Consider the following 12,701-nt stretch of genomic DNA (forward strand, 5'->3'; position numbering starts at 1 on the left):
TACAAGCGTAAACAGTTTTGAAGTAAAATATAAATCTGGATCTATATTTTCAATATAAAAATAATTGCAACCCTCCATCTCTTTTTCCTAAACACAGGTGGGGAACCTCTGGCCCCTTTGGCCAAGCCACACCCACTTGCCCTAGGCTTGACATCCTATATATCATATCAGGTGTGGGGTAGAAAACGATGCAGCTGGGGCCAAAAGTCTTGCAAAGACCTAAGCTTTCTTTGCTTTAGGAGTTAAGAGTACTGAACAGATCCGGGTGGGAGTGGGGATCCTGTTTCTCTGTGTTAACTTCAGCCTAACAGCCGGCTGATGTAGAAATTCAGGACCGTACCTACATGTTGACATGATGAAGTTATTTTTAAACATATCCTTAAGCCCTCTGCTCACATAGTTAATACTTTGTCTGATAGCACAAAAACATTGCCATCTGTTTCTACCTGTGAGAGCGTGCAGAACTCTACGGATAAAATGTCATGCTGTGATTGTGCTCAGCTTGTCCAATCATCCTGATATGCAGCAGCTTAGCAGTAACCATGTGCTAATCATCCTAATCCCACTCTGAAAGTTATGGCAATGAATACATGGAGAAGCTGTGATGTATAATGTTCGCCACTGGCGCAGCAACATGAAAGCATTGAGAAGGCACCACCAGAGCTTATATTTTCAACCCCAGATGGATTTTTTCCTCCTTTTTAAAGACAATGTGAACCGCAGCAGAAACTTACAAAGCACATCCATGCCTTCTCCTCCAAACCAGCAGGTTAATATGTCATTTCAAATGTTTTCATTAGCAGCAGGAATTATTGCTGGGATTAGGGGAGAGCTGATGTCTCTTCCTCAGCTGTATCACAAATGCAAAGTCTCTGGGAAGGATACCTTAAAATAAAGGCTCAGTGCAAATTATCTCCGTGCTAAATTTATATAAAATACCATGGTTACTGGCAAACGTTTGCTTCTTCACATTATTGTAATAAAATAAAACTTATTTATTTTATTTTGTTAGTTTATGAATTGCCTTTCACGTGAGCTTCAAGACAATTTGCAGACATTGCTAGTAATGGCTGATTTAACCCCGTCACATTTGGAATCTAACAGCCAAGCTCCGAATCCAGCGTTATAAAATCAGATGAAAGCTCTCCTATGCTATGATTTGATCTTGTAAACTGCTTAGAGTTTTTTTTTGTACTGGTAAGCAGTATATAAATTCTTTTGCATAAAAATAAGCAATCTTTCAAAGCATCTTTGCATTTACATGCATGCACCCAAGGACCTCTTGGAAACATGACACGTGTAGGAAGACCCTGTTTTTCCACATGGTGCATCACATCATCCATCACAAGGCATCTTTCTCTGACTTGCCATTTATAATAATGAGTAGATCAGAATGGAGCCACAGCCAGAGCTAGTGGTTGTGGAGCAGATCCAACAAGTAGAAGAAACAACACATGTGCCTGTTTGCCAGAATCCTCAGTTGTGTTGCCCCAATGAACACAGTGCAAAGAACTCTCGATTTTTGAGAATATTTGCAACAGGGTGGAGGGGATTTTGGGGGCACATGCAGCACTTTGAGCCTTGAATGAAGCACAAAATGTCAAGCAGGGCAGACTTAGGAGGATGCTGAGGGCAGTGCAGATGAACCAGCACATAGGTGATCCATTTGCAGAAGACAGCAAAGTTTATTCACTTTAAACTTTGACAAGCCAAGAAAGAACGCATAGTTATTTAATTATAAGGCATGAAAATAACTTAATTTTTATCTGTGTTGTTAGAAGGCAGGAGCAGCCCATACAGTCTAATGTTTGCTATTTTTGTTGTTATAATGCAAGCCAAATTCCTTTCTTGCCCTTTTGTACTTTCCTTTTTTTTTAAGGCAGGGAATATAGATTACCACGTCTAAGTAATTCCCAAAGATAATAAATGCTGTGTGTCTAAACAGCAAGTATTACTTTATTATACAGACATGATGTGAATGATGTGAATAGTGTACAGCATTGCATTTTATTCTTTAAAAGTTCATAAAGTTCATTGTGGGCAAGCATTTCCTTTGGAAAAACCGTGTCTCCCCCTTTCTCCTCCAGACGCTCTGCATGTCCATGCATCTTTGTTAGAAACCGGCTTTCAAGTTTCTAAGGGTGCATTTAGTGCAACCTTTGGTATCTGTGAGGGGTTCATATGGTTAAGCAAAAACACAGGAACCTACTGCTGCCTTTTGCAATCCTTCCAACTGTGCTAAACTGCTTCTCAGAGTAAATGTTGATGGGAGGGCAAACAAGGTAATCCACAGCTTCACAGAGTGAGAAGGCCCTCACATGACATTACTGTTTCCAGTGTAACACAGGATTACTTAGGGCTTTGTTAAATGACACCTCATTCCTCATATATTTTTGTTCCGAAAAGGATAGCTGTGTTTCCTTATTGTAAGGCGCAATATTCAGGATCTTGGTTTCTCCTCCAGCTTGGCAGATAATTTCTTTTTAGAGCCACAACGGGCCTCCATACCAATATGTCCACCATATAATCACCTCTCCTAGGTGATAGTGAGAGAGCCAGGCTTGATTTCTGCTGGGATCCAGGGCTGCAGCCATGGGAGAAGCAAGAGCTTCTTGGGGTGTTGACGCTGTGAGCCCCTTCTTCACAGGCTCAGGTGGTATATATGTGCAAATAAAACATATAAAGACGCCACAGTCTCCGCTGTCCATCATTCTGAGGAAACCAAATCCTGGCTAAGCACCTAGAATCTTGCGCTGCTCAAAGATTGGGGTGGCCTGCAACAATATACATTTTTTGAACCAACAGTTGGCAAAGGAAGTAGTAATTGTGCTGGGGGTTGTAGTCAGCATCGCCATTCCTTGATCACTTTAGAGCTACTATAAATATAGAATATGCATATAGCCATTCTAGTAGAATATTGGGGGGGGGTGTCACTAGATACTGAAAATTGCGATTGCTGAGACATGATGTTGTAAGAGACCTGTGATCTAGCTCTGTGCCTCACAGCTACCTGTCTTCTCCCTTCTTTCTGCAGAATGCAACTTATGCCACCTTTATGCAATTGGGAAGGATGAATGAAACTGCTGCTTTAGATTTCTTTCAGTTCCTCATGTAAGTTCAGTTTTCTACATTTCCACATCAGTTTGCAATTCAAAAAATTTAATTTCATAAAAAAAATAATCACCAGCATGTTAGTATGAACATATCCTAATATACGCATAACGGAATGCCCTTTTGCCTAATACCTTCATTTTTGCAAAGTAATTTAGCCTAATCTAGAGAATTTTTTAATGTTATTTTCATATATATATGCATTTTATTGCACGTTTTACCCTGGTATGTGTATTTTGGTACATTTTATTGTTTGGTGGGAGAACTGCTATGCAAAATTCAAGGAAGTGTGCATTTTAAAGGAGGGGTGTATTTTGGTTCTCATATTGTTTCAGAAAGGGGCAATTAGGTAGGTTCATCTTTATATGTGAATTGAATAGAATTTCTCCTCCGTCCTGTTAACGGAAAAATCTGAGGGCTCCCTTGGACAAAAACAAAGACACCAACCAGGATAACTTGGAGCAAAACAGCAGCCTGTAGGCTTGGCCTTTATTGAACTGTTGCAACAGGGTTCCCTTCCCTTGCAAGAGAGAGGAAAGACCCCGAACAATGGGCTGCAAGACCTTATAAAAACTTTTGAAATTCCCCTCCTCTAGGTCAAGCCCACCCCCAGAAACATCATGCATACATTACAGAAAGGAGGGGTTGACATCATGCATACATTACAGAAGGGGTTGACATCATGCATACATTACAGAAAGGAGGGGTTGAGGAAGGAGTTGTGGTGGTAACCTGAGTGTCCAGTCACCCAGCTGGTTCCTCCTTTCCCCCTCCCCATGAGTACTTTCCAGGTGACAATGGGGAGTTTGCAGTTTCCTGCCCCCAGAGGGAAGATCTGATCATTGTCCTTTGTTTCAGCCTGTGGTGAATCCACTGTTCTTTGTGATTTTGATTGTCTTCTGTCTGGGATTATCAGGGTTGACATAGCAACTGGGCAGGGCTCCTGTGGATGTGCTGGGATGGTGAAGGGATTATGGCTGACCAGAAACCAAGCACCCCCCTTTGATAGTCCTTGTCACATGGAGTAAAAAATGGAACAGTGCAAATCCGATGTATGGTTGATTTTCTATGAATTTATAACAGAAATGTGGCGTATGTAGTGTGTGAGTGTGAGTGTGTGTGAAGTTTGTGGAAACAGAATGATTGGGGTGGGGGTGGGGGTTCCTGCTACAGTCCCTAGTTATCAGAGCCACACATTTATCTAGAATTTGTTTTAGCAAGGTAGTTAAGAAGGTAAATGTTCACTCTCACTCACTCGCTCATACACTCCTGCTTTTCAACCACTCTTCCATCCAAGTATAATGAGGTTGAGACTTACTTAGCTTCAGGGATGTCAACTTGAATAAAGTATTGGGGGGGAAGTAAGCCCCGCCCTGCATAATCAATCACATGACATGGTGCACACACACCACTTGAATGGCAATACCCATCAACTGGGGCGGGGGGCGGCTGCCCTCTCAGATATTTTATTGGGGGAGCAATGCCCCCTCGGCCCCTAGCAGTTGGCGCCTATGCTTAGCTTCAACAATATGACAGTATCATGTGCCTTCAGACTCATGCTAGGCCTTTTAAAGTGCCCCAAGAAATTCAGAGACTTTCAGGAAAGGGCAGCCACTGGGAACTGCCATCTCTTTCTTTTATTTTATTTTTTACAATGACTTGGGAATGACATTGTGTCATCTCTGTAGGGGCATTATATAGGACTGGAGAAAGCCGATGGCTGCTCCCTGTGACTCTGCTACTGCCTGAAGGGGTAACAAAGCCTTCTCAGATGGAGAGGGGAAAGAAGAACATAAAAGACTCCCCCGCCTGCAAAATAAATGTAAAAATAACGATTTTACCCACACTGCCAGAGTCAGGCAAGTGTTTGCTGTGCCTCTTCAGCACCAGCCCTCCCAAAAATGTTGCAAAGGTGCCATTCTCTGGGTTCAAACAGTCTTGTGGACAGCAGATGTTGCTCCCTACAAATGTGTTATAGACTCACAAGAAGTAATATACTGATGAGCATCGCCTGCTTCCCATGGTAGCATAAACTCATTCGAGTCTGATATAAGGAATGTACACGGATGCTCAAATAACCTTAATTCTCTTCTCGGGAAATGAGGTCATCTTATAAGTAGCAGCTACTCCTAGTTTAGTGAAGGATCGCAGTACGTGCAACTCAGTGTATCAGTTGGAATTTTCAAATGCATTTATTTTTGGGAAACAAATGTTTTGGGTTCAGTGGGCTGTGATTGGAGTTACTGGGAACATGCTGCTTGAAAAAGCCTCCACTCATTTCCATGTAAATATCTTTGTTTGAACTTGCATATAGTGGCAGCACTGGTAAAGTAGTTTATCAAGCCTGACTATTGTTTCTGCTGTATATGTATCTATTTCACTGAAATGCATTGTTTTGGGAAATTGGGAAGGTACAAATCAAGGGATGTCTCCGCTCCAGTAAACAGAACTCATTATTTTTGTTGTGGCAGATTGCTTATGTGGATTCCAGTTTGACTCTCAAGAGACAGTTCATACGAGATTATTTTTTCTTACATGGAGATAATTCTCAGCCCTTTCTTTCCAAGAAATACAGGATGAGTGACTGTGAATGTGTGTACATGTGGGGCAGCGGGCAGGTTCTGCCCCATCCTACACACCTTCAGTTAACTTTGTGAACATACTCTGTGGGCTGATAAAACTGTATGTGCAGTTTGTTTTTTATTGCAGTCAGTTTCCTCAGATGGTGGTGTCCATGATTATGACAGCATTCAGTGAAGGCTCTACAACAGCATCTGAGATGAGCTGTGCTACACACACACACACACACACACACACACACACACACCGTGGTAATATTCTAGGTGGGTGGGTGGTGAAAAGCAGTGGGAAGAGTTTTGTGTTGGGTGCCATTTGCTGACATTAGGTATCTGCTCTGAACCTTATTTGGAGACTAGATTATTTTGATCAATGTAGGATATGCAGTAACTCTGGTTCTCAACAGGGGTGCCAATGGGGGTGTTGGCCCCCTCAAATATTTTATTGGGGGTGGGCGAAGGGACCTTGGCCCCTAGGAGTTGGCCCCTATGGTTCTCAAAGTTTATTTCCAGAGTGGATAGTGGGTGGAATGTCTCTAGACAGAACATCAATGCAAACATCTTATTCACTACATGTTGCTTACCATGCCACCTAAGCATTTGTGTGCATTCATGTGCATTAATTTTCCTATTCAGTATTGACATTAGCGCATGCAATGAGTGTTTTTGTGCAAATTTTGTATATTGTCTGGTCTATATATATGGACTGATACATGTTGCCAGGTTGTTAAGTAGAATGTGAATTCAGGCAAACGATTTGTGCATATTGTGTGCATAAACTTAATGTGAAACATATTGGCTATGCAATGTGCAATAAGGCACTGTAAGGCAGCTGCCCCCAACCTGATGCCCTGCAGATGTTTTTGGATTGCAACTCCCATCAATTCCAGGCAGCTGGGACTGCTTTTGGAAGGCATCAAGTTCGGAGAAAGCTGCTATAGCATTACTCCTCATTTTTCAATTTCTCCAAAGTCTTTAGCTCCCCTGAAAACTTAAAATCAACTTGATACAATACGTCTTGCCTATTACTATTCTTGATACAATATGTCTTGCCTATTACTATTTACCCACTGTTTACCCAATAGTTGGTTCATTGAATATTTGCTCTATAATGATGTAGCTTCTCTATGGTTTCCTCCATTTTGTTTTGTAAATGAGAAAATCTTGTCTTTGAAAGCAGCGGTTAAGACAACCAACACCTGGCATACTTGACAGTCTACTGCTACTATTAGTTTTTGGATCAGCATGTTCCATTTGTATGAATTTCCAGGATTTTACATAGTCACTTATAGTGGGCTCAACTTTCTATAGCCACATGTAAACCTAGGATTATTATCCAGTTACTTGGCGGCAATTTACTTTTCTCTGGCAGGATGTCAGGCTGGAGAATTGCCAAGGCATGCTGCTGTTTTCTTCATTGTTTTATGAATTACACTGATCTGCAGCTTTCCACTTCTTGACCTGCATGAGGTGTTGATTGAATTTAGTGTGCCAGATGGTTATTGCAGCTCATGTACCATCATACTGATGGTTTCTTCAATAAAGGCTCTTCTGGGTTACAGTGTGCACTGACAGTGAACTTATATTAGGCAAACATTTGGTTGCGCTGACTTCCTTTCCGCTGTAAAATGCAACATTAGGGCCAAGAACTGCCAAGTCAAGATTAGTTTTCTCAGCTATGATTTACATTAGATTGCTGTTTACAGTTTTGATTCAGAGCCCCTTGCAGACTGGAGATGTCAAGAGTCCTGAAGGGCTCAACATTTCATGTGCCACAAAAGCCTCGCTGCCTCGCATCTGGTGGAGATGTAAACCAAGCCATCTCTTCCTTGATCAATCTTATGAATTTTCATATCTATGAGTGGCTGTAGACATTGAGAAATGCTGGAGGAGGGACAGAAAGTACAAGTGCCTTGCACTTCATGTGTTCCAGCTCCACGGCACTGAAAGTGGAGAGCCTTCAACTATACTGGAGTGCAATGTGAAAACCCCTAATTGCAAGGGACAGTTTGAACAGTTTGCAGAGTGAGAGGTCTACATGAGACATTAAGAAGATTAGGAGTTAGGAAAGACCTGAGCAAATTAGGAAATATGGGCATGTGTGCATCTTCCCACATTCAGGAAAGTCTGAGGCTATGCCATGACAACTAGCTTTCACTTGAACCCTAAGAGCTACGAATATATACATTTTGTATTCAGAACTTCACAATCTTTTATATTTACATCAGCCAAACTATCACGAATGTATTGAAGAATCATGAAACTTACTCAGTGCACAATTTTTCCTGGGAAAGGACAACTCTTTCTATCTCAGATTCTCACATTTTTCCAGCCTTAAATTCAGTTCACCATATTTTTGCATCAATCTGTGAGTTTGCAATAAATATACATGCAGGTATGAAATTTTCTGTAATGTGCATTCTAATGTTATTTTCACTAAGATATGATTTTTTGTGTGCACCTTTCCCTAACATAATGCTTTTTTGGTAGACATTTTTGAATTGCAGATCTGTACTACAAAATTAGCGGAAGTGCAACCTTTGAAGGATAGCTGTGTCTTGCTTTGCATGTTGGTTCAGCAACACCTATATAATAGTCTTATACTGCCCTAAAATTATGAGTCTGAAACAGTTTCTGTATGTGCTTGTTAGAAGGCACAAGCTGCCAAACATTCCAGACATATTTAGGAGGAAGCGTGCTATCTGCAGGTTTTATGAACTTCATGAACAGCCAAGAAGTTTTATAAGGTGTCCTTCCAATCATATTTCTAGTAAAGCAATTTCAGTCAGGTTATTGTGCTTTCACATGACTGAAATTGGCCTCTGACTGACCTGCTGTGGAACCACACTGGGGCCAATTATGGACTATTGACGTTTTGAGATGTGAACTTTGCCACCTGGTCACCACACAATTGTCATGACATTGCCATTTTGTTTTATGGGCAATGAAAAAATTCTCTCACACGCACCTTATTACATATATCCCTCACACTGACTTCAGTGTGAAATATGAATTATTTTATATGCTAGATGAAAGTTGTATGGTTGTGTTGGACTGAAATGATAGGCCTATGGGGCAAGGAAGAGGCTACATTCATCCAGGCGCTTCTACTGAGAATGACAGAAACTGGATTCACAATTTCTAGTGATGTCTTGACAGTACCTTGTCTATTAATTTCCATCTGTCTGCTGGAAGACCTGTACCTCTTATACCCTAGAATTGCATTTCCTGCTTGGTGCAGCTGCAACACATCAATTATATTGTAATCACCCAAGTTTCCTTTGCCCTTTCTTCTTTTTTCCAGCTGATTATTTCCTAGGAAAAAATATATTCCCAGGCATACTTGGAACTGTTAAATACCATCCATCTCTTATTCTTGTCCAGGAAGTTGTACAATCTGGTATACTGCCATTGCTTTCCCAACATATTTCACAAGACAGATATACTGTTATCTTGGCTATATTCTTGCAGCTTAATTGCATATTATGCAATGACTAAGCTTTGGACATACGGTGCAAATGTAACTTTAGTTTGGGCAAAGAATTTTAATTGGATTTTCATTTCCACTCACAGATAGGTTTATTGAAAATGTAGTGAAATATAATAAGATAACAGAAAACAGAGGGTGCATAGACTTGTTAAAAGTTAAACCTAAATATTCAGGAACAATTAAGATTAATTACTACAGTGGGAATGTGTTAATATGTGATATATATATTCCTGATGTTCTCTGGTGTAAATAAAGCTTCTATATTATGTTGCTTGTATTTGAGATATATCATGGACCTTTGTCCCGTATTCTCTAGATATGGATATATACAGTTCAGCAAAATAAATTTACTGATTTTCTTCTCTCATTGCTTCCCACATTTCTGGTGTTGGATAGATTTTGTAGGTAGGATAGGATATATGTTACAATTTATTCCTCCTATTACTCATGTGTGTGAGCAGAACATTTAAAGTAACCAATTTAGTGTTAGACTTAAAACAATTAGTTAGCAGAATTTAAAACACCATCCTTTGCAGTATTAATGTGGAAACTTTGAGATTAGGCTTATTTTATCCAGGCTGTGGTTAACAGACTGGCTTTTCCCCCACCGAAAGCGATGAAATCACCAACCTTTACCTGTGTACATGCTCATTCTGAGATCTCTCAATGTGCTTCTTTCTTCACTTAAAACTGTAATTCAAACATTTTAAAAACTCACGTAGCCATAATCCTACACGCGCTTACTTGGGACGAAGTCTAATTGAACTCAGTGGGATTTTCTTCTGAGTAAACTGCGCTGTCAAAAATCTGGTTCATTCCACAAGATTCTGAGTATCATTTTGTGTGGTGTTTAAATAAATAGCACAGCAATCTGTGAGATCAGCCTGTACTGTCAGAGAGATAGAAGGGAGGCAATGCTCGCTTGTGCACCAAAGCACAGCTGGCAGGTGTAACTCTTATCCGACTCATCCAGACAGCATCCCCTTAAAAGCAGCAGTTCCTTAGGCCAGTGCAAACAATGCAGATTAGAATAGGCTTTTGCTGGAAGTAGAACCAACTTGCTTACAGTTCTGGAATTTTATTCTTGAACTATTTCATCCCTCATAAATCCTTCTGCTTCCTGTTCTTGCCAGCTCAAGATAGAAAATGATAAAAGCCGTATAAAGCTGCTGAGTGTGATCCATTTGTTGTTTAGTATCTAAGAAGCTGTTCTGCGTGAAACTCGCTGGTGGAATTGCTTTTGCCCCAAGCAAGTGAGTTTCCATAGAAAATCCAGCATTCCTAGATTGACATCTGCCTAGTTATATTTGCACAACCACTCCTTCAATGTTACCATTCAGTTGCCTCAGTTAATGACCCTGGGTGTTTCTGCCCAAATACCTTCACCCCACAGTTGCAATGGATAATAGATGATCACTGCAGATGGTGACAGCAGCCACGTAATTAAAAGATGCCTGGTCCTTGGGGAAAAAGCAATGACAAACCTAGACAGCATATTAAAAAGCAGAGATATCACCTTGCCAACAAAGGTCCGGATAGTTAAAGCTATGGTTTTCCCAGTAGTGATGTATGGAAGTGAGAGCTGGACCATAAAGAAGGCTGATCGCCGAAGAATTGATGCTTTTGAATTATGGTGCTGGAGGAGACTCTTGAGAGTCCCATGGACTGCAATAGGATCAACCCTATCCATTCTGAAGGAAATCAACCCTGAGTGCTCACTGAAGGACAGATCCTGAAGCTGAGGCTCCAATACTTTGGCCACCTCATGAGAAGAGAAGACTCCCTGGAAAAGACCCTGATGCTGGGAAAGATGGAGGGCACAAGGAGAAGGGGACGACAGAGGACAAGATGGTTGGATAGTGTTCTCGAAGCTACCAGCATGAGTTTGACCAAACTGCAGGAGGCAGTGGAATACAGGAGTGCCTGGCGTGCTCTGGTCCATGGTGTCACGAAGAGTCGGACACGACTAAACGACTAAACAACAACAACAACAACAAAATGTAACAAAATGTAAGGCTACCGAACAAGTCAGACAATAAGGAAACATATTCATTTGGATAATAGGAATGAGGGAAGTTTGCTATGGAGGGGTCGAAATTATGCAAATAAGATTTTGGGAGTTAAATGGTACATTCTTTTAAAAAGTTCTACAGTGTTTGAAAAAAAAAAGGTTCAAGGTTCACAAGAATTCAAATACTATGTGAATACAGAATGCTCATACATTTAATTGAGACTCCTAAACACATTCGCTGAAAGCGTGGCTCCCAGAATTTCTGGACCAACATTTGGAAGTTACTATAAAGCACTGCAAAGTGGTCATAGTGCAGACACTTGTCTGGGACACGTCACCCATGTGAAGACAGTTGTTGGCTGGCCCTGTATATGGTGGTGGTGATAATTTGTACCTTGCCCATCTGACTGGGCTGCCCCAGCCACTCTGGGCAGATTCCAGCATATATAAAAACATAGTAAAACATTTAACCTTAAAAAGCTACCCTATACAGGGCTGCTTTCAGATGTCTCCTAAAGGTAATATGGAGGGGGGAGCACATAATCCACTGCCCCGCTCATGAGCCACAAACCTCAACAGGCCTAATGAGAGGGGGCAGTCCTGTGCTCACACCATTTCCATGTCTTCACTTAATGCATGAAGTGGGAGCGGCATTATGTCTGAAGGTTACCCAAGGCTTCTATGAGTTCAGCAGAACAGCTGAATAATGCCAACACATGAACAGGGAGCCTCCTTTTGCAGTGTTTCCTACTGGGCAAAGATTGGCTACACACCAAATAGCTTGATTGCACAGAGGACCTTTTACAGCTTTGGCTGCACAGAATTCAGGATCAGGGATTGTGGGCACAGCCTCTCCCCAGTGCTCAGGTGGATGTGTTAATAAAGCTAATGTTGAACCAGAATTTCAATTTCTTTTAAATTTTGGTGGCAGATCTATAAAGAAGCAAGAACTGAGGTTATTATGGAAGCAGATCATCAGCATTTCATCAAGCTCTTGATAGGCTGTTTCCTTCTGCTCCGGAAACTTGACACAAGAGCTCTATGGAATCATGTATTTTACTTTTACCTTGTCAGGTGTTGTGAAAAGCATGTCACAGATAATCAGCTACAACCTAATTAGACAATAAGGAAACAATGAAATGAATTCTCTTTTTTTGACGTGGCACCTGGCTTCAGTGAGCTGAGTACACTTAATTTACATTCTGGGTAAGACAGAAGCAAGGCCTAAATATTTAAAATCTAAATCTGTCAGCTAACCTATATTGCCTCAGTCTCAAAATGCAAAAGGGAATCTTTATCTCTGTTACAATTATGGTCCAATCTTACATCTGGGTGAGTCTCCCGTTGTTAGTAGAAATCTTCAGATAGAAACTAACATTTAGAACTTTCACAAATAATAATAATTTGTTCAATATCCAACAAATATAGCACAGCCCTGGGGCAAAGGATTACAATACTTATAAAGCAATCCAAAGTACCATATTTTGACAAATGTTACAGATAATGCAAAATC

General features: G+C 40.9%; 1 long non-coding RNA gene across 2 annotated transcripts in view; it reads left to right on the top strand.

Moving 5' to 3' along the window:
- LOC309533756 overlaps positions 1 to 12,701 on the top strand; it is a 241,136-nt gene that overhangs the window by 149,457 nt on the left and 78,978 nt on the right. For both annotated transcript variants that reach the window (XR_014220457.1, XR_014220458.1), the window contains one exon: positions 3,035 to 3,111. This is a non-coding gene — a long non-coding RNA (uncharacterized lncRNA). The remainder of the gene's footprint in view (positions 1 to 3,034; positions 3,112 to 12,701) is intronic.

The sequence above is a fragment of the Podarcis vaucheri genome (genome assembly GCF_965113315.1).
Source record: "Podarcis vaucheri genome assembly, chromosome: 5".
Lineage (NCBI taxonomy): Eukaryota > Metazoa > Chordata > Lepidosauria > Squamata > Lacertidae > Podarcis > Podarcis vaucheri.